The sequence below is a fragment of the Dermacentor andersoni genome, chromosome 1, assembly GCF_023375885.2.
Source record: "Dermacentor andersoni chromosome 1, qqDerAnde1_hic_scaffold, whole genome shotgun sequence".
Classification (NCBI taxonomy): domain Eukaryota; kingdom Metazoa; phylum Arthropoda; class Arachnida; order Ixodida; family Ixodidae; genus Dermacentor; species Dermacentor andersoni.
The window spans coordinates 305,768,866-305,791,130 of NC_092814.1; positions in this window are offsets into that span (position 1 = coordinate 305,768,866).

Genomic DNA, 22,265 nt, shown 5'->3' on the forward strand with positions numbered 1-22,265 from the left:
CTATAATACTCAGTAAACAGCGACGTCTGTGAATTTAGCCCTTAACACTAATGCACGTAATCACATCAATTGCATGTCTGTTTTAAGTGCGCACCACTGGTTCTCCAAAAGTGCCGTAGGCCTTAAACGTTCGCAAAGCGCTATACCTAAGGAGACGTAGTGCTCGAAGGAACGTTATCTTCAGGGAGGAGGTAAAGAAAGCGTTAAACTATGGGTCTAAAATAAAATAAAGGGGACTGTAGGGAAGAGAAAGCAGGCATGGGAGTACTGGGATATTTGTGGCTACTCCTTCTAATAGAGGCATACAAGGTTGACTGGCCTCTCAACAGATGGCGTGAGTCTGGGTCACTGCTTCAGTCTAATGGTGGGCATGCTCTACAAGAAATAGTGTTTTCGGCCACCCAAAATAAACAAAGCCGACTTGCTTTGCACTCGTACGTGCTGAACGGTTACTGCTTCATGCAGCCCAAAGCCGCACTAGCCTTATAAAAACATGCCTCGCTGCATAAACGTTCGATTACACAAAGACTATAGGCCTAACTGAAGTCTTAGTCGAAAACAAATCGCTTTATGCATATAAAGCAGCCTGGGACGAGTGAAATACTGGTGGCGAGACGAAAGGGACATACGAGAGTTGGACCCACTCTCGTATTCCGGGCACCATATTTCTACATAATCTCGGCAATGCTATGACCCCGTAACGGTCGTCTATTCAACAGTGAGCCTTTCAGGGATGAAGATTGCATGATGTCTTCTGTAACCGATCGACTAGAGCCAACAAAGGGTGTAGGAGACAGCCACGGTACCCAGTGTGGCCAGCGGCTCCCATGTCCCTCTAGAGAAATACATTTCACTGAAGATGCCGACGAAACAACACAAAAGGGCAGCCTTCTTGAAGCCCCAATTAAGTGAAGGGAATGAAATACTGCATTTTCCAGGGAGATTTTGCAACAGAAATTTTCCTACTTGACATCCGTCCTTAGGCAACAGAGGCGCCACGAAAATCAGTTCGTAAAAGGTGAAAAAAAGGGAGCATCAAACTCCTAAGCGACACGTCAGAGAAATGAGTAATTCAGCAAGAATATGCTTAGACCGCGAGGAAGACATTTCTTGGAAAACTGAAGAGGCTAGCTGAAGCAAGACAGGGATCTGAGAAACAACCTAAGGGATCAAAAAGGAAGCTGCTCCAAGAAGTAAGGAGAAGCTCCAATAAATATGAAGGAAAATCCCGGCAGCACAAAGAAAGTGAGAACAAATGTCCTTCTGTGGAAGAGGAGGGGCTACAGGAAATAGATTCGAAGAGCCACGATATGGAACATAGATTTTATTCTTGTGAGAAATTCAAGAAGGACATTCCCCATCTACCACGTACGGATGTTCCCCATATTCTACGTAGGCATAGTAGATAATGGAGAACGTCAACAATGTCACTGGTAGCTTCTGAGCAAAAAAAAAAAAAAGAAAAGAGAACAGCTGTCCATTTTACTTTCTTATACAGGTGTAGGCAAGAATGATATTATGGACTGATATCGTTAGCGAGTTGTGATTCCCCGGTGCGAGTACAGCAGTGTTGGACTTCGCAGCGTACAATGTTCGTTATAGCTACTTTTTTTCCGAAGTGACAGTATGACCCATGCGTCCCAGGCATTGTCCCTTGCTGGACACATCATAAGCGAAGGCCGTAGGCCAATGGCAAAGAGCACTTACGAAAGAAAAGCTTTGTGAATTCGGCCCCAGGTTCGCAAGACAACACAGCATGCCGTGCCTTTCGACGCACCTTACTTTTGCGGTTGCTTATGCTACAGTACTCGTTGTTATAACCAAGCGTTGGTTATTATGCTTAACGGCAGTGTTGCATAGAAAAACAAAAGAAATGACCAACCATTGCACTGATGCCCCACACCTTCATTCAATGCGCCAGAATTGTCACAACAAAGTAAGGTGCCATGTATAGATTCGTTGCCGGTATCGTACTGAATAAAACAATTCAAAGTTTCGCCCGAAAGCCGAAGCATCGATAGCGATATAAATGTATTAGGCAAATACAAGAAGTAAGGTTCGCAGTTTAATTAGCGGTAAACATATAGCGGCAGACATGCTCATTAGTGGCAAACAAATAAATTACAGTAAACATTCGCTTGCTAATTTAATTAAAGAGCATGGTGTCATGCACGCACAGGCAAACATGAGCAGATCTCAATCGATGACCACGAATACTCGGTCTCACAACGCGCTTCATGTAGGTCGCCGGCATCGGGGAGCGAACGCTTCGGGCGGCCTCTTGCTACAACACGTGTCCATTACTTGAAACTACGCGACCTCCAACACCAGGCGCGTGGGACGACAGCACGAAAGGGGAACAGCCATCTGGGCTCACCAATCGGTGCACCTGCCGCAGATAACCTCCAAGATACGGTGCGTGGCCCGCTTCGCGCTCAGCCGCGGACAGCCATGCGAAGCCACGACCGGCGTACAGAAAAAGACGTGCGCTCACCGCTTCCCCCCCCCCCCCCTCCTGTCAACCGTTCGATCACGCGACCTCCCACATTGGCCACGCGAAGGAGGGCGAACATCAAGCCGACATGATTACCTGCACACCCTAGCACGCTTACCCTCGACCCCAAAGCAAACGGCATTTGGGGCGCCATCTCACCGCACTTGGATTTTATACGGAGCCTCACTTCCACGACGACGTCGATGGCACTACAACATCGGTAATTCGCCTGAAGTGTACCTATAATCGCTTTCTCAATAAAAAGCTGCTGCTCTTCTCATCAAGTGCTACAAGCAGTAGCGGACAAAAATGCATTGAGACAGTGAATACGTCATCGGCAATTTTGAACACACGGCCTTCGGCGACTTTGCACGGGTTTGGCGTAAGAGGGATCTGGGTATGTATGCAACTTGCCTGTCACGCAAATGGCCATTTTGTGGCTGTAGAACGTCACAGATAGTTGAAAAATGTGCCAAATAATAGGCCCCGGTCAGGCGAAAGGCGACAAAACGTAAAAAAATAAAGGAATATCAGTGTAACTTGCGATGACAGCACAAAAAGACGCAAATACGCGAGCTCAGATCTTGGAGGCGACAGCTGCCAATGTCGGGCCGCAAGAAACAGGCTTCAGTAAGGCGCGTGCATTTGAAACGGCACCATGTGCGCGTAACGTGTGGTGCTGTTAGTGTGCGGACGGGCGTAGACGAAGCAAGATGCACCGACCTGCCAAGACCATCGACGTGGAAGAGGGGAAACGCAAATGTGCCGACGCCGCCTGCGTCCGCCACACCAAGGAGAGTGCCGGGGCACTCATGGTCTTCGATGACGTTGACGTCAACGTTTCCAGGCCGGCGGAAAATAGGGTCGTTGACAGAGTTTATGTAACAATATTTGAATTTGGACTTGGTGTTGCTACGACCCATACTGGGTCGACATCGTATTGTGCCTGCGTGAGAAGTGTATCCACGAAATGAGTACCATAAGTGTCATACAACACCATGCGTCGACCCAGTGTTGGATGCGTGAAAGATAAAGTCGATATGCAGATGATTGACGAGTAGAAATGCTGCGAATAAATATGTGTCTATGTGTGTGTGGGCCTGTTTGTGCGTTTGTTCGTGAGTTTGTGTGGGTGGGAGGAGGAAAGGCGTATATGAGCGTAAAATAATGCGAATAAAGAAAAGGAATGAATAAAAAATAACGCGATTGAAAAGTTGACATGAATGGCAAAATCAAAGGATTGGAAAAACGAGGGATCTGAAACTGAAATAAAGGAAAGCTAGAATGCAAAGCACTATTTTTAATGACCCAAAGTCAATATGAGGTATAAATACGCATAAATACATAAAAATCACGTCGTGTACGCCCACCTTGTATTCTTTCGCGTCAACTTGGATGGACGCTCCTTTATTTCTTCTTTTGCAAAAAAATCTATTAATACGGAGTGCCCTGTGATCCTTGTAGACTGAACTACAGTCACCAACACAGTTCCGTCCAGAGAAAAGGTAAACCTCACGGCAGTTCCGTTGCTGGAGCACTACAGTAAAAAGTATCATTGTGTCGCCTTCTGTACAGCGGCTGTAATCTCATTGCTAGCACAAGCCATGGATACACACATGATCTCTATCTCTCCCATATCACTATATCTACCCCTCTACTATCTCCCCCTTCTACCAGCGCAGCTTCAGGCGTTGACAAAGGCCCTGCATGCCTCGCGGTTATCTAAGATTAATGCTCTGCTTCCTTGCTAAGCATGGTTGCGAGAGTGGATTTCCTTAAATAACATTGCCACGGAAAATATCGCCGTCGATTATGCCTGTACCACTGCCCATATTGTCTATCTTTTAAGCAGCGATAAGTAATGCTTGTCGTGCCCTCAGCTGTCTTTACTACCTCCCGACTTGTGCACTTCGTTTAAATTTCGATTTATTCTATACTCACAAAGATGCTGCAAACAAAATGCGACACGGCCATAAATATAGATAGAAAGACTGAGAGAAAGCATGCAAGAAAAGGAAAGGTAGGAATGGCGACGAGACGAGCATCTGGATTCAACCCGGCACGAGTAAGGAAATCGAAATAAGAAACGTATATATATATATATATATATATATATATATATATATATATATATATATATATATATATATATATATATATATATACATACACGCTGTATTTCCATCGCACCCTTTGTTCCTCGCCTCAGCTGCGCCGCTTGGTAAAGAAAACGCCACAAATATAATGTGGCCCGGTAAACGCAACTGTCATGAAAGGAATCCTTTTATTTAGGAACGAATCATACTGAGAGACTGCTATTTTTACACGTACACGATGCAAGAGACAAAGAAAAAAATATTATTAAAATTAAATTATGGGGTTTTACGTGCCAAAACCACTTTCTGATTATGAGGCACGCCGCAGTGGAGGACTCCGGAAATTTCGACCACCTGGGGTTCTTTGACGTGCACCTAAATCTGAGTACACGGATGTTTTCGCATTTCTCCCCCATCGAAATGCGGCCGCCGGGGCCGGGATTCGATCCCACGACATCGTGCTCAGCAGCCCAACACCAGAAAAAATATTATGAGCCATTCCACTCGGTGAAGCTAGATGACCAGCAAAGCTGTTTATGACGCAGGCGGTTTGCTCCTTGGGAGTCCGGAATATACGTGGCATCCCCATTACGGCGACAGAAGAGAAGCGAAATTCAAAATGGAGAACGGCAACTCGTCTTTCTGCTTTTTTATGTACCTTCGCGTGTACGATGGCACCGCCGTCCCGAGGAGCCATACGAAACTAGACACGCGTGACATTTAGGCGGCAGCACCACCACGGGACAGCGGAAGAAAAGGAAACCCGATACGTAGGAGAGGGTGGTGCGAGTGTTTGACAAATCGTTATTATCTGCATGAGATTCTACTGTTCTTGATCATGGTGCCTACTGATGACTAATGTACTCAAACTACATATACGAGGGAAGCCTCCGGGTGAGCTTTGGAAGAAGAGGATGACGAACGCGCGAGCAGTGGCACGAGCGCGTTCACGCGAGACCGGAGTATTTGTTGACGCAGAAGCAAAATGCGCGGAACCCTAGCCATAAACAGCTTTGCTGTAAGAAACGAAAAATCTAAAGGCACTACGCAACATTGCACAGAGTGGGAAAACTCACAGGGGAAGAACAGAGGCAAGGCGGTTAGGTCAGATGGTCGCTCACAAATGTAGTTTTATGAAATGCTTCCTCGCGAGCAGCAGAAGCACACATGCGCCTAAGACGAGCAGAGAATTTGTCAGGTACAGAAAGAAAGGAAAGCGATTACAATGATATCAGCGATTATATTTAGAGTTATAAAGCGTGATAAACAATACTGTAATCAGGTGAAGCACAAAAAAAGGGCAGCTACATTAAACGTGTTTTGAACTGTTAAGAAAAGGTAGTTCTCTGTCCGTCAACGCCCTCGAAGGCACACTGATGCCCTAGTCAGAAAAATTATTGATATGAGCAACTTCTACGATTTCTTTTTTTCAAACTGCCTTAATTACTCCGACGAATTACAGAAGTTTTCTCAAATGATGGGCAACAGTCAGATTCCTTGGTGTGCAAGAGTAAATGTTTACCACCATGCAAAGCCTACATGGATGTTCTATGCTCTCTCAGTCTGTTGTTAGAAGATGGGCCCGTTCAACCAATTTATACCTTTCTGCAACCTAACGGTATCTTGTCTACCCCTCCCGTGGCTCGCATTGTTCTTAAACACATTACTCTTAATGCGCTCCTTATCCCATAATGTCAGCGCTTACACGCGACACATCTCGACCTATGATGAAATGCCTCAGGTCTAGTAGTATGTCATCAAGGAACTAAGCACAGCCCCACCCAATGCAATTTTCCCCATCGACGTCAAGAAAGGTTTGATTACGTAGCGTGTGGGCGCCATACTACAAGAGCTCAAAGCCACCCAGTGCGGCACCAAGCTCTGCAACTACATCAGATGCTTTTTTTTTTGAGGCTCCGCACTTGCATCCTCACGTTGGTTATGCTGCTTGAAACAAGCCCTCAACCCTGCAAGGGCGTCCTCAAAAGCTCTGTAGTCTTTCAAACATTATGCAATTTTGCAACGTGCAATATCCGTACAACACGGCAGAACATCTCAGACATGAAATAGGCAACCTATGATCACAATATTACTATCTGGTGTAAGCTCATCTCCCATAATTACTCGCCGGGCCACATACAAGGCATACTTACAAGGAGTCGTCAACAGCATACAGGAAACGGATCGACAAATAGGTATGCGCTGTGCCGCAGAGATGTCGGACGCCTATAAGGTGACAAGGCAAAGAGACTGGAAGTTGCATGAAAATGAGCAAGAGTTTTATAGTTGCCATTTACCTTTGCGAATACTTCTCTTTGCGCCGGGTTGTCGACGGTTCAGGCAACTTAGCGCCTACCTGTAACGAGTACGCGTCGCTTAGCTCACTGGTTGGTTAGGCCCGCCACCTACCAATGAAAACAATGGCGCGATGTTATTGACCAGTTGGCCTTGCGAGACGCCGAAGTTTTTCGCGACACACGCGATATTACTAGAGGAATTTGTCTACAAAAGACTGAACTTAGCCTCATACAGTCCTGGTAGAGCAACACTCCACGTATGTTGGCACAGGCTACGCTTCAAAATACTCATACCACAAGATGTTACAATAAGCTTGGCTGTTCGAAGCGATGATTATAACACTGAAATGAGGTTTTGGCAAGCTCATTCACGAGTAACATTTGAGCCTCAAAATAGGAGACAACGCTTGTGTTGCAGGTGACATGAAGGGAACACTATCAACATGCATGCGTTTGCCCCACCACGAATTACGAGGCTTAAGAAAGTTGACTTAGGCAAGTTGGAAATAAATAACCGAAGTAGGTAAAGACACGTCTTTACCCGCAGTATTGTTTTGATACAGGATTTCAGTGCAATCTTTCATTTGTCGTGAGCAGCTTAGCCCGATATTTCTCAGTAGTTTAATTCTCAATAATTCAAATAGAGAAATTGATTATTTCACATCTTTTCACGTACCAGAGTATCGGTACTCTTGAAAGATTTTAAATCTTGCAGAGATAAACTGAGTGAGTGAGAAAACTTTATTTCAAATCATAACGACTCGCGTCCGGCGAGTTAGTGGGCTGGGGCACCCGCCGAGGTTACGGCCAAGAGTTCTTGTCTTCCGGCGGCTTCCTTGGACCGCTGGACTGCCCACCCTATTGAATGTTCGCCCGTTGCCGGACATAGTGTAATCCATCACCAACCATCATGGTGGAGTATGGTGATGGGTGGCATGCTGGGTGACGGGTGGCATTGTGGGTGACGGGTGGCATGCTGGGCGACGGGTGGCATGCTGGGCGACGGCTGCCATGGTGGATGATGGGCGGTACGGTAGGCGATGTGTGGTATGGTGGGTGCTGGGTGGCACGGTGGGTGCTCGGCGGCACGGTGGTTGCTGGGTAGCACGGTGGGTGTTGGGTGGCACGGTGAGAGCTGGGCGGCATGGTTGGTGCTGGGCGGCACGGTGGGTGCTGGACTGCACGGTGGGGGACGGGTAATCAGTGGGTGCTGGGTGACACGGTTGGTGCTGGGTGGCGCAGTGGGTGCTGGGCGGCACGGTGGTAGCTGGTCGGCACGGTTAATGCTGGGTGGCACGGAGGTGCTGGGCGGAAGGGTCTGTGCTGGGCGGTACGGTGGGCGATGGGTGGCTAGGTGGGTGGGTGCTGGGCGGCCCGGTAGAGCGGGGCGGCAAGGTGGGCGCTGGGTGGCAGGCACGGTTGGTGCTGGGCGGCGCGGTGGGTGACGGGTGATATGGTGGGTGCTGGGCGGCACGGTGGGGGATGGGTGGCATGGATGGGGCTGGGTGGCATGGTAGGGGCTGGCTGGCACGGTGGCAGCTGGATGTCATGGTTGATGCTGGGTGGCGCGGTGGTGCTGGGCGACACGATGGGTGCTGGGTGAGACGGTGGGTGCTGGGTGGCACGGTGGGCACTGGGCGTTTAGTGGGTGCTGGGCGGCATGGTAAGTGCTGGGTTGCACGGTGGACGCTGGGCGGCATGTTGGATATAATCGTGGGCCCAGCACGTCAAAGGCAAGTTATGCGATGAATTGAAGGAGCAGCCATTGCACCCAGGAAGCTCATGACGGGCCATCTTCATGTTATCTTGAGTCTTGTGAAGTGTACAGTCTGTATCTACATGTGGCCAAGTACACGGCTATTTTCATGCCACAAAGAATCAATATGTAAAGCACTATCCCATGTTGGATATCATCACACTTTATTGTAAAAAAATTCACTGGTCTTATACTGTATTTACCTTTGCACTCTCTTGGCCCAGCGACCTGCTTCTCTAAAAAAGCTCCGAAGGTGCTTCCGCACAAAAGCAAGGCGATTTTCCGGAGGTGGTGCTTGTGGCCCCATTGGCTGGTCACATGTATTTCTCCAGGCAGTCTAAAACAAGAGTGCAATAAATATAGAAATGAATTGTTTTTGCAATGATTTGTAGCAATAAGTGAATGAAGGAAATCTGCTGCAATTACTTGACGCGAACGATCGATTCAATAAAATTTTCAGATAATAAAGTGCAGCAAATATTACGCACAAACATATGCTACCCAGTGCGCAAGCCAGATCAGCTTTATTTGCAGTGAGAATGCATACACATGCATCACATTGTTTTGCAGATTTACATTGGGTTTTTTTTTTTTTTTTTGCCACAGCCACGCCTCTTCTCACCGGGAGGTTGGCTTTACTGCAAAGTTCAATCACATGGTAGCTGTACTCAAAGCCTCATGGGGCGTATCTTTGGCTTCTAATTTTGAACAATTTGTGTGCTCTTTTACCACCCAAATTCCTGTTAGATTGGGAGAGCCACGATTTGGCTACACTGTGTCTAATGCATGCAGGGGAGCTGCAAGGTGCAAGCTGCCAGGTATGTCCGCTCTGTCATTTGCTACCGTTATCTGTTACTCATGCAGTTGGTGAGGAACCAGGTCGTAACTTTAGCATTTGCCATATAGGCATAAAAAAATGTTATGTAAAAACTGTAGACATGGCTGGTTTTCAAGCTTTATTTAGCTGCAAATGATGGTAACCAATGTTTTACAATGAAGCTTTCTTTGCCTCTTCTCCCAACGTTACGGGCGCTGCTGCTGCTATGGTCTTGCGCGTGTCGCTCAGTTTCTTGCTACACCACCAGAGGGTGCTCACCTCCGCGCATCCCTACTGGCAGTGCCGTGCCAGCATTTCACAGTTTGTGCGTATTGCACATGCTGTGCTTGTTTCAATTCCTATGCTACAAAAATGCAGGTGCTGGGTTGTGATAGAGTAAATATTACAATCGTCCTTATCCTGAAGAGAGCGCTTTGAGCAGGAGTCACAATAGTGTGTTGGCCACGTGTGTAGAAGCAGCCCGTAAGCACACGCCAGCAAGATGGCTCCAAGGTGTGCACTCGATGTCGAGGACACCCAGGCCCGAAAGAAGCGCCACACAGAGCAGGAGTGTCTTCGCTATGCAGCGAAACCTGGTGCAGACAGCGAACGTATGTAAACAATGTATACATACAGTTATAATAAGTAATTGAAGTACGCACATCCCCATAATTCAATTAAAGTTTAATACTTCTGTCATGATGTGGTACGCCGTGTGATTTGATGACAATGCTCAGTTCCCTCTCAGAGATTATGAACAATGACTCGCAACAACGCCTCAAGCAAACACATCCCCTTGTGTGTTCTGTGGACTATGCAGACAAACAGCAGTGGTGCACTCAAGGTAATGCTTTGCATCAATTCACCACTCTCGTATTGGACTAAACGCTGAAGAAATTACACATTTGCCGCCAACATCACTGTTAATTATTGTCAATCAAAGCAAACAGCGTACAAAGATTCGCTTACATCGATTCTCACAATGCATGGGATCCGCCAATTTCTTGTGTCCTACTTTTCAATCTACATATTGCTACTTTGCTAAGCTAACCTACATCTTCAATGTAAAAAAGCCTAAACAAGCATTTTAAAATAATACAAAGCAATCTTTTACGCTCGTTTGTTTCTAAAAAAACATTTTTGTAGGAAACGGAATTCGCGGCAGATTCTTGATGCCAGACAAGAGTTACCGGCACATCAAATAATACAATCCACAAAACAATTGAATCTTAGCAGAAGAAGAAGGCCAGTTACATCCACACTATATAGTCATCCGTTGTAATTCAGGCTGGCGGCAAGCGCTGGAACTCTGCATGATTCCCAGCACCTTGCTTTATTTTGGCACCGATGACAGACATGAAAATTTTTGGATGTTTTGCGTAAGGCAAGATCAGCTATCCAGGTCACAGCGTACATGCGACTAATGTTCGACGTGCTTTCTTTGTGTAGCAGTTCTTTCCTCATTTTATGCTTACATAAAATAAGATCGCTGAAAACATACCGACAGTGCTGATAGGCCATATCTTACAAACATCAATAATCAGAACATCCGAAATCTTAAAGGGGCTGACAGATGGAATAGCACACGGTGGTAAAAGGCTATAAACAGGGATAAGGGGCCTCGGAAAGGCTGGCCAACGTTTCAATAAGGCTATCTTCGTCAAAGGCGGGCTCCTCATCCTCTGCATGCTAGTTTTAAAGGGTTAGTAGAGTGAAGTCACGTGCGGTTGTTGTCGGTGGCTGCTGGTTGTAAAGGGAGAGACTTCAAAGAGAATGAGCGCTGTAGCCTGACGCCTGTAACCGTGGTTCCTAAGACGAGGGGAGAAAAGCAGGAGAGTGGGAATGCGGGGAGAAAAGAAACGAAAGCAAAGGAGAAGAAAAGAGGACACCAAGAGGAAAAAAAGAACAAGAAAAGAAAAAGAAAGGCATGGGAGGGTGTTGGGGAAGCGGGAGGTTAGGGAGCATTCAGGGGTGTCGTTGGCGGAATGTTTTTTGTGGCTTTAGAAGCGCCGGTCAGGTGGTCAGTGCGCGAGTAACAAGAACACCCAAAAAGACATCAGTTGAAAGAATGACTTGAGTAGCCTAGCAGCAGTGCGTCGGGAAGGAGTTAATTTTGAAGGAGTTAAGATAGCGACAATGAGTCTGAGATGCAGTGCATGGCGTAGCTGGAAGGTAGCGGCATGGTCTTTCTAGGGACGTTAGCCACAGTAGCTCAACGTAGGTGTCGTCACGGCGGTATACAGAAGTGGCGATACCCTGTGTGGCTGAGGCGCCGAAAAAGGTATCCTGGCGTATGGGACTTTGCAATGTGTTGGTTAGGGTGTTTAAAAAATATAATAAAAACAGACAAAAAAGGGGGGCAACTTAAAGAGGAATAACTAATGGGAGGGTGACATGAGTAAAAGCGGGCTTAGGCAGGTGTACATGGGAAAAGGGGTCGTATAGTTGACATAAACGTAAAAACATGAAAGAGTATAATAAATTGAGTAGTAGGCAGGGAAAAATTGGAAATCGAGGAATCGGCAACGTTAAGAATTAAGGTTAGCTGGTGGCACAATGTGTTTTGTGCCTTGGTTGATGACATGCGAATTTCAGATTTACGTTACAACTTTTAAAGATTCTAAGTTTCCATGTGCCAAATTAATTTCTGTCGGGTGAAAGCATTTAAACTTGTGTATGAAGTATGATTCCGTATATTTCCTTTTGCGAGGTGAGCGGAAAGTCGTTTGTAGTATATAGAGCCTTGCTTTGTCGAATATATGACCAGGTTTATTGTAGTGGCTCGCTACTGCTTTAGGTAGATTGCGTTTTGTATCTGCGTGGTGACCGTTGAGTCTTGTATGAATTTGTTGCTCAGTCTCACCAATGTATTGTTGCTACAAGCGGCACATTCTAGACAGTAGACTACGTTGCTTGATGTGCAGGTGAAACTCGAAGTTACCTTGGGTGAGTAATTTGACGCTGTACTTTTTACTATAGTAGTAGATTGAATATGTTTGCATGTAGAGCACCTGGGGTGGCCACAGGGACCGGTTCCTAGCTTCGTCTTTGTCCTTAGTTTAGTGCTTAGCAAGTTTAGTCCTAACTTTCGTTGTCCTTAGTGTCCCATTGTCAATGTATATTGTTGTGTTCAGAAAGTTTATGCTCTCCGTTGAATATTCTGATGTCATAATTCAGCTCATGTTTTCTGTAATAAGTTGCAGGCACAGTTCTCATGTAGTTTTTTCCCTTTGCAATATCTCCTTCCTTTGAAATATTCAGCTTACCACTCTCTCTTCCTGTCGCCACATTGAATCATTGAAGTTTTTCCATGCTGTGTAGCAATCCACAATTTCGTTTACTCAGCAGATTCATAACAGTTCCCAGACCTACATCCAGTTAACACCATCCTGTCGGAATATGCCTCATTCTCATCACTGCACCGAGACATCTAAATATTGTCTTTGTCCATACTATAGAACTTTGGAATACTTTACTGAGTCATGTTCATTCTCTGTCCCCTGCTTAAATATTTTCTCCAAGATACTTTTAGTCATTTCCACCACTTTGTATGTCATTTCAGGATGTTTCAGCAATACATATTGCGTTCTGTATTCTATTGGTCCGCTTTTGCATATATTTTGTATGGACAACGTAAAAAAATATATGGTGCCTACATTTGTGTTGTCTCTTGCGTTTGTTTTGGAGTTGCTGGCTTGTTACCAGTTACTTAAAAATCCCCTGTTTTGAGTTGTGGAATGTAATACAAACAGTTCACTTTCCACTACTTTATTGTAGTAGAACAGCTGCTTCATTTTCCTTTATTGGTGTTTTTATCATGGCTGCTTTGTGTTGATAGGGCTACTTATCCTTTATGAAAGATCTCACCTAATCGCAATAAGAAATGTGATACTACAAAATGAATGCTACAATTTCTTCTACAGAAACTGTAACACATCATATGCACATCTCTGCAATCGCTCATTGTTTAGGTGTCAGTTAAAATTGAAAAGTAGCCTTTGAACAAATGCACCGAGTGTAATTATGTGTCCCACGATCCACCGAGTACGCCCGCCATTCACCCAGCACGCACACCATTGAGGCAAGTCACCCAGTATGTATCCCACCAATACATCCCACTATCTACCACTGCACCCACCATTAGCCCCGAGAACGATCTAGAAGGGCGCTGCGAGCGCCGCTCGTGGGACGTCAGGGCACGGACTCGCGCCTGTCTGCTACAGTTCGGGCGGTGTCCGGGCACTGTCCTGGCGGCTTCTGTAGGGCTTCGATTTGTTCGCATTCGTTCCTCATGCTTGTATACTTATGACGGTCCTCTTGAATGGATGTTTTCCGACGCCTTCGTACGCGAAGGTATAATCAAGCAGCTTATTTCCTAGACGACGACATATTTTTCAAAGGCAGCGCTATAGTGCCACCCGAGGGTGCTCAGACAATCCCTTTACGGGTTTTTCATGCGCGGATCTACACTTTGCAGCAGTAGCTCACGTGGATAATAACAGTATAGACGCGAAAGGAAAGCACATTCCATACCCACCATGGTGCAACATGCGTGTCCCAATTAAACGCTGGCTATATATGACTTCTACAGCATTTATCTTCATTTTAACCAGCTTAAAATGTTTGCTCGTGACGAGTAGTTCATGGTATAATATCGAATTTTTCTATTTATTCACAGAAACGCTCGGCAGTAACACGAGGACTTAACACTGCAGTTAAGATTCTGCCAGCACCACTTGCGTTTTTAACTTCATCTCAAAATTAGGCCGTCCATCACCGGTTAAATTTAGGTGGCGGTAATTTGAAGAAAGGCTGATTGAGGCTCACAGCTGTTTGTAGCACACAGAAAGGAATTTACCAATATTTATTCCGTTTTCGTGCTACATGTTCAACTCACTTGAGCAATTTACTGGCGCTTCTTGCTTGAGAAACAGACATGATGAATCTGTTTGGAGAAGTGACATAGGCTGCTCGGGCCAAATATTTGTGTGAAATATGCCTTTTGGGCCGTTTCGCTGCAGCCAGCAAGAAACCGAAGCCTCATTTAGTAGTAGTGTGTCACATATTGAAGATATTGTTCCCCAGTGGAGGTCAAAAGTCAAGTGAATTCGTGTGACGCTTGTGCTGTCTTCTTTATGAGGCGGGTATGCGACGTTCTCTTTTATGTACTGATGAAGCGAATATTTTTCAGTTTGTATAATTTAACAACGCAGGGTCGAGACATGGTGAGGCAGAATATGTTTGAATTTTCCATTTCAAGGTAGCCTAAGCGGCGCTGTAGTGCGTCGAGTATGCTATAGGCATTTTAATTGGCGCTGTAAAGGGCTACTTCCTGTTTTCAATTCGAAGTAGTAGTGAACTGCTGGGTTTCGCGAACAATGCGTGCCTCGCCATAACGACAGTTGGTCGGTTCCGTTGCGGGAGGGGTGTGCCATATGGTCGATAAAAGCTAGTAAGGCCCACTATGACACATTTCATCGCTTGCACTTGATTGGTTCTCGATCTTAACCATGAAATTTTCTTTAACGTGATTGCTGTCATGGTATTCGTGAAGTATATATGTATTCTACATGATGCACTGTCGTGGAGCTTAACAGACGATGCGTTTCTGGGTGCCTGTTGCAGAGAACGGTGAAAGAAGTACCAAACATTTTCACACAAAATGCGCGCCTAACTCTTCCTTTTAGGCCTTACTACAATTGCCACATTTGACTAAAACAACTCACCAGAGTAATAAGAATCGTGATGAAAGCTTCCCTGGGCAGTGTCCTTCTGACACGGATCTATAATGTTGACACCAAATATCAAGGTTTTTATTCCATGTAAATACGATGTCTCTAATAGCTAAGTACCAAGAGAATGTTAAGTGTTTAGAGGAGCATCATATATAACTTCGCGTGTTGAACTTGCAGACATTCACTTTAAGCAAAATTAATGGACAGACACATATATGCATTGAAAGACCAGTAGACCCCTTCAGCGCTACATAGTTTACGATATCCAAGTCGCAAATTTTAATGACGCACGCGGTTTTGAAGAAGAAACTGCCGTTCAGGCGTGGCAGCAGAAATAATCCAACATATCCTTAAGTAAGTACAGTTAGAGCCGCCAATACCCCAAGCATGCACGTAAGGAACGAGCACGCGCGGCAGCCAAGCGAGCCGTCGCTTTCCCTTTCCTGTAAACTGTGTATATGTGTACATGTGTTCAAAACAAATAATAATATTATGACTTAATCAATTAGGAGGCTCACCGCTTGGCTTACAGCTGGGCTGCTATAGACAAAGAGTGTAATACAATACTTGCTAGAGGAAACTCTGGGCGCTAGTGTCTACGGGAGCTACAAACAGGATCGCTCAGCCTGCATGGGAATGATAGTTAGTAGATGTATCTGCCTAAAACATCGTCCTTCAAGATTGGAACGGCTTCGCGATTTGGCAAACTCTTTATTATCAACAAAATATCGCATTATAAACAAATAAAGAAACATGATAAAATTATCCGGCCGGAGGACTTGAACACGGAACTTTTAATGCACAGAATTCCCATATTGAAACCATTATGCCACCAACGAATGCGTCGACAAGCGGCATGAACACCCTTAAGAATTTCTCGCAGGAAACTCAGCGCGTCGAGGTGCTTGGCGCGTTTTGATTTCGCTACATCGACCGTTGTAACAACTGCGATGTGTGTTCGCACAGTCTCATTGCCTTCTACCTTTAGAGAATTCTATATTGGTTTAAAATTTAGGGCAATGGAGGAGCATAAAGCGCCACAAGAACGACTGCAGTCACGAGAACAAAGATCAAACGAATGCATGTACCAGTCATCATTTCCATGGTGGCTGAACGATCGCAGCGCCAGAGGTCCGTCTAGGGATCACTGTAGAAAAGTCTGAAGCTATAGGTACATTTTGCCCGCCTCCCCTTGCAGCAGATGCGCAGAAGAAGCGCTAAAATAGCCCGAACTCCCAGCAACGCAGTGACACGCAGGGTATAGCGTGCAGGCAGAGCCGCTTTTAGACGTGAGCGTCGAGGCTTTCAGACGCCGCCTTTGATAGCTGATCGAGGCGCAAGTGTTTTGCTTCAGCGTGAACGATGACCGCATATGTTTTGTACAGCGCGGCTGTATGCGTCAACAGTGGCTAGTGCAGGCACGTGTCTGTCGCCTCAAATAGCGCCCCTCTTTTCGCGCTGGATTAAACGGCTCGCGTGGTGAGTACACTGCCCGGTGGGTTCTCCAAGGGTGCTCACCGTAGCTCGGCGTCATGCACCACATGGTGTGAAAATATGACATCAAACTTTTCGCCTTTGCTGCCAACGAATGCGCAGCTGCGTCATAATTTTGCGCTCTTCGCAAAAACCACGGCTGCTGAAGCGTGTTCTGTGGAATTCGCATTCACAGCATTGCTGTGACCAGAGGCTCTGCGCAAATAGATATACCGAAGCCTTGACTAAATGCCGCACCGGACATTTTTTGTATTTTTTTGCACAGAAAAGGCAGGCGTTTATCGTAATTACTGAGCGCTGTGCAGAAACTTGTCGTGCGACGGAGCTGTTGTGAACAAAGTGTCCACAAATCGACTATCCCCCAGCCCTCACCACCTTTGATGAGGGAGTAAAATTATAGTTTTTACAGCGAAAGCTGTATATGATAAACCTTCCGTAGTTTTTTTCGGTGTCCGGCAACAAAAACGGACTCGGTGATTTCTAACAAATGCATAGGGGTGCAGTGCTGCGGCTCAGATGTCATAATGGGGAACAAATTAAAACGCTCGCCGTGAACAATATTGTGACGTCAAGATCATCGCAGTATATAAGCAGGAGAGGTATCGGCGCTAAGAACAGCTGCCTTATAGATGGGGACGACACGTACAGTTAGTACACCCGAATACCAACATGCGTACGAGGAGCGCCGGAGGGAACAGCAACGAGAATGTAAACCGCGCCGGCGCGAAACGACCACCGACGAAGAAGGTTTCCGCGATGCTGAACGGAAACGACATTAGCGAGCCAGGGCACCTCCAAACGATCAACGACGCCAGACTCGCAACGCAAAAAATGACAACCATTCAACTCTGTGAAGATTGAATGGCAGCGAATGTACTTTGCTTTTCGTTTGAGAGCGTTGGCTGTCGTCAGCTTTCGCTGCCATTCAATCTTCACAGAGTAGAATAGTTGTCATTTTTTTTTGTGTACTCCCGAGAAGCCCTCACCCGTATGTGAGTAATTTTTTTACTCCCACATATTGAGAGTGAAAACACCACCGAAGTTGGAATGCGTTGAAGGACAGGCAATTTACTCCGCTTCCAGATTATTTTCGTTTAGAGTGCACAGCAGTTGAGCGAACACCGCCGGCAATCGCGCCGGTGCTGCGTATTGCACAGCCACGTAACGACAGGGGACGTGAGACCCTGCTACCGGATTTACCATCGCAGGCTGCGAAGCCACCAGCTTTTGCTCAGGGAATATTGTGCTACCGTGAGGCTTTCCTTACTTCTTTTTGTTAACGAATCTTGTTGAGCTTGTCAACGAAAATTATTGAGCAATCCCAAGGACAAGCGAGAACGCCACTTTGATTCTACGCATTGTAAGCAATGATTAAGTATAGTTGTCGTCTATTCGTTAGTTACGCATAGTCTCCAAACTGCTACATGCTTTCGCTGCTGTGGTAACTTCGCCGGACGAGTGTATTCGCGCATTTCTTCCATGAGCAAGAACTTCAGTATGCATTCGGTAGTCATATAGCAGCGAATAAACGGAACTAAAGCCTGTGGGAAGGGCCGGCGAAGTTACATATTAAAGCAAACTGCAAATAATAGTACAAAAGTAAGACTGCGTCATGCAACGAAGAAGCAGTTCTGCGGTTTTTCGTGTTGTGTGCTAGTAAACGGCTCTCTCGCAACAAAGGTAGCCGTGGGCACCACATATTGTCCTTAATGACGACGCATTCGACGAAGTAACGTAATATAAACACGTGGTTATTTGTTTCTCTGCATAGCAGTGACAAAAAAGAAAACGTAGGGGAAGAAACGCAATGTCGTTGACAGCTGTAAGTCATCTCCCATAACTATGTTCCATGACGTCAACGTGGCGAGAAACACATTCGAAACATATTCGAAAGGCCAAACTGCTTGCTTCGCTTGTTCGTACTTGGCTTGGCTGAGAATTTCCATTAGCCAAAGAGAGCAGAATCGCTCAAAACCATAATCGCAGCTTGAGGATATACTACAGATAAATCGACGCTCAAGCGAACGGTATAGGGCGCATATTTGAGCTTACAACCACTTGTTTTGAAGACGGAGATATCTATTTCGTGCTGAAAACTATTATTGCCAGCCATATTTTTTTTATTATATGAGAAAACATCCTCAGAAAAATTTACTGCGAATCCATGAAGGCGCATTTTATCCACTGCCTACCAGAAAGTGCGTGCTGTCGCCTTTTCTTCTTTTCAGAATGCGAGAGAAGGCAGTGCCGTCAATCCTGCATAGATAAATTCAGGTGGACTCGCTATTCTACTTTTTCTGTCCACTCAAGATGCGTCAACGAGGTGTGCATCTGCAACACTTCATCCCGGAGGGATCGCGGCCGTTGACGTTGCGACTGAGTAACAGCACCAAGTATATATAGCTCACTTATTTGTTTGACAAATAAAACGCCTATGAGGCACTGGGCTAAAAATATCGTGTGACAGGTGTCTTAAGATTGGCTACGCAAAGTTTTCACAAAGCTCTCTGAATCAAAGGAACATAACGTAATAATAAAAAATACGGGAACTTGTAATGGTTACAGGTGTCACTCAGAACATAGGTCACTATAATACTCAGTAAACAGCGACGTCTGTGAATTTAGCCCTTAACACTAATGCACGTAATCACATCAATTGCATGTCTGTTTTAAGTGCGCACCACTGGTTCTCCAAAAGTGCCGTAGGCCTTAAACGTTCGCAAAGCGCTATACCTAAGGAGACGTAGTGCTCGAAGGAACGTTATCTTCAGGGAGGAGGTAAAGAAAGCGTTAAACTATGGGTCTAAAATAAAATAAAGGGGACTGTAGGGAAGAGAAAGCAGGCATGGGAGTACTGGGATATTTGTGGCTACTCCTTCTAATAGAGGCATACAAGGTTGACTGGCCTCTCAACAGATGGCGTGAGTCTGGGTCACTGCTTCAGTCTAATGGTGGGCATGCTCTACAAGAAATAGTGTTTTCGGCCACCCAAAATAAACAAAGCCGACTTGCTTTGCACTCGTACGTGCTGAACGGTTACTGCTTCATGCAGCCCAAAGCCGCACTAGCCTTATAAAAACATGCCTCGCTGCATAAACGTTCGATTACACAAAGACTATAGGCCTAACTGAAGTCTTAGTCGAAAACAAATCGCTTTATGCATATAAAGCAGCCTGGGACGAGTGAAATACTGGTGGCGAGACGAAAGGGACATACGAGAGTTGGACCCACTCTCGTATTCCGGGCACCATATTTCTACATAATCTCGGCAATGCTATGACCCCGTAACGGTCGTCTATTCAACAGTGAGCCTTTCAGGGATGAAGATTGCATGATGTCTTCTGTAACCGATCGACTAGAGCCAACAAAGGGTGTAGGAGACAGCCACGGTACCCAGTGTGGCCAGCGGCTCCCATGTCCCTCTAGAGAAATACATTTCACTGAAGATGCCGACGAAACAACACAAAAGGGCAGCCTTCTTGAAGCCCCAATTAAGTGAAGGGAATGAAATACTGCATTTTCCAGGGAGATTTTGCAACAGAAATTTTCCTACTTGACATCCGTCCTTAGGCAACAGAGGCGCCACGAAAATCAGTTCGTAAAAGGTGAAAAAAAGGGAGCATCAAACTCCTAAGCGACACGTCAGAGAAATGAGTAATTCAGCAAGAATATGCTTAGACCGCGAGGAAGACATTTCTTGGAAAACTGAAGAGGCTAGCTGAAGCAAGACAGGGATCTGAGAAACAACCTAAGGGATCAAAAAGGAAGCTGCTCCAAGAAGTAAGGAGAAGCTCCAATAAATATGAAGGAAAATCCCGGCAGCACAAAGAAAGTGAGAACAAATGTCCTTCTGTGGAAGAGGAGGGGCTACAGGAAATAGATTCGAAGAGCCACGATATGGAACATAGATTTTATTCTTGTGAGAAATTCAAGAAGGACATTCCCCATCTACCACGTACGGATGTTCCCCATATTCTACGTAGGCATAGTAGATAATGGAGAACGTCAACAATGTCACTGGTAGCTTCTGAGCAAAAAAAAAAAAAAGAAAAGAGAACAGCTGTCCATTTTACTTTCTTATACAGGTGTAGGCAAGAATGATATTATGGACTGATATCGTTAGCGAGTTGTGATTCCCCGGTGCGAGTACAGCAGTGTTGGACTTCGCAGCGTACAATGTTCGTTATAGCTACTTTTTTTCCGAAGTGACAGTATGACCCATGCGTCCCAGGCATTGTCCCTTGCTGGACACATCATAAGCGAAGGCCGTAGGCCAATGGCAAAGAGCACTTACGAAAGAAAAGCTTTGTGAATTCGGCCCCAGGTTCGCAAGACAACACAGCATGCCGTGCCTTTCGACGCACCTTACTTTTGCGGTTGCTTATGCTACAGTACTCGTTGTTATAACCAAGCGTTGGTTATTATGCTTAACGGCAGTGTTGCATAGAAAAACAAAAGAAATGACCAACCATTGCACTGATGCCCCACACCTTCATTCAATGCGCCAGAATTGTCACAACAAAGTAAGGTGCCATGTATAGATTCGTTGCCGGTATCGTACTGAATAAAACAATTCAAAGTTTCGCCCGAAAGCCGAAGCATCGATAGCGATATAAATGTATTAGGCAAATACAAGAAGTAAGGTTCGCAGTTTAATTAGCGGTAAACATATAGCGGCAGACATGCTCATTAGTGGCAAACAAATAAATTACAGTAAACATTCGCTTGCTAATTTAATTAAAGAGCATGGTGTCATGCACGCACAGGCAAACATGAGCAGATCTCAATCGATGACCACGAATACTCGGTCTCACAACGCGCTTCATGTAGGTCGCCGGCATCGGGGAGCGAACGCTTCGGGCGGCCTCTTGCTACAACACGTGTCCATTACTTGAAACTACGCGACCTCCAACACCAGGCGCGTGGGACGACAGCACGAAAGGGGAACAGCCATCTGGGCTCACCAATCGGTGCACCTGCCGCAGATAACCTCCAAGATACGGTGCGTGGCCCGCTTCGCGCTCAGCCGCGGACAGCCATGCGAAGCCACGACCGGCGTACAGAAAAAGACGTGCGCTCACCGCTTCCCCCCCCCCCCCCTCCTGTCAACCGTTCGATCACGCGACCTCCCACATTGGCCACGCGAAGGAGGGCGAACATCAAGCCGACATGATTACCTGCACACCCTAGCACGCTTACCCTCGACCCCAAAGCAAACGGCATTTGGGGCGCCATCTCACCGCACTTGGATTTTATACGGAGCCTCACTTCCACGACGACGTCGATGGCACTACAACATCGGTAATTCGCCTGAAGTGTACCTATAATCGCTTTCTCAATAAAAAGCTGCTGCTCTTCTCATCAAGTGCTACAAGCAGTAGCGGACAAAAATGCATTGAGACAGTGAATACGTCATCGGCAATTTTGAACACACGGCCTTCGGCGACTTTGCACGGGTTTGGCGTAAGAGGGATCTGGGTATGTATGCAACTTGCCTGTCACGCAAATGGCCATTTTGTGGCTGTAGAACGTCACAGATAGTTGAAAAATGTGCCAAATAATAGGCCCCGGTCAGG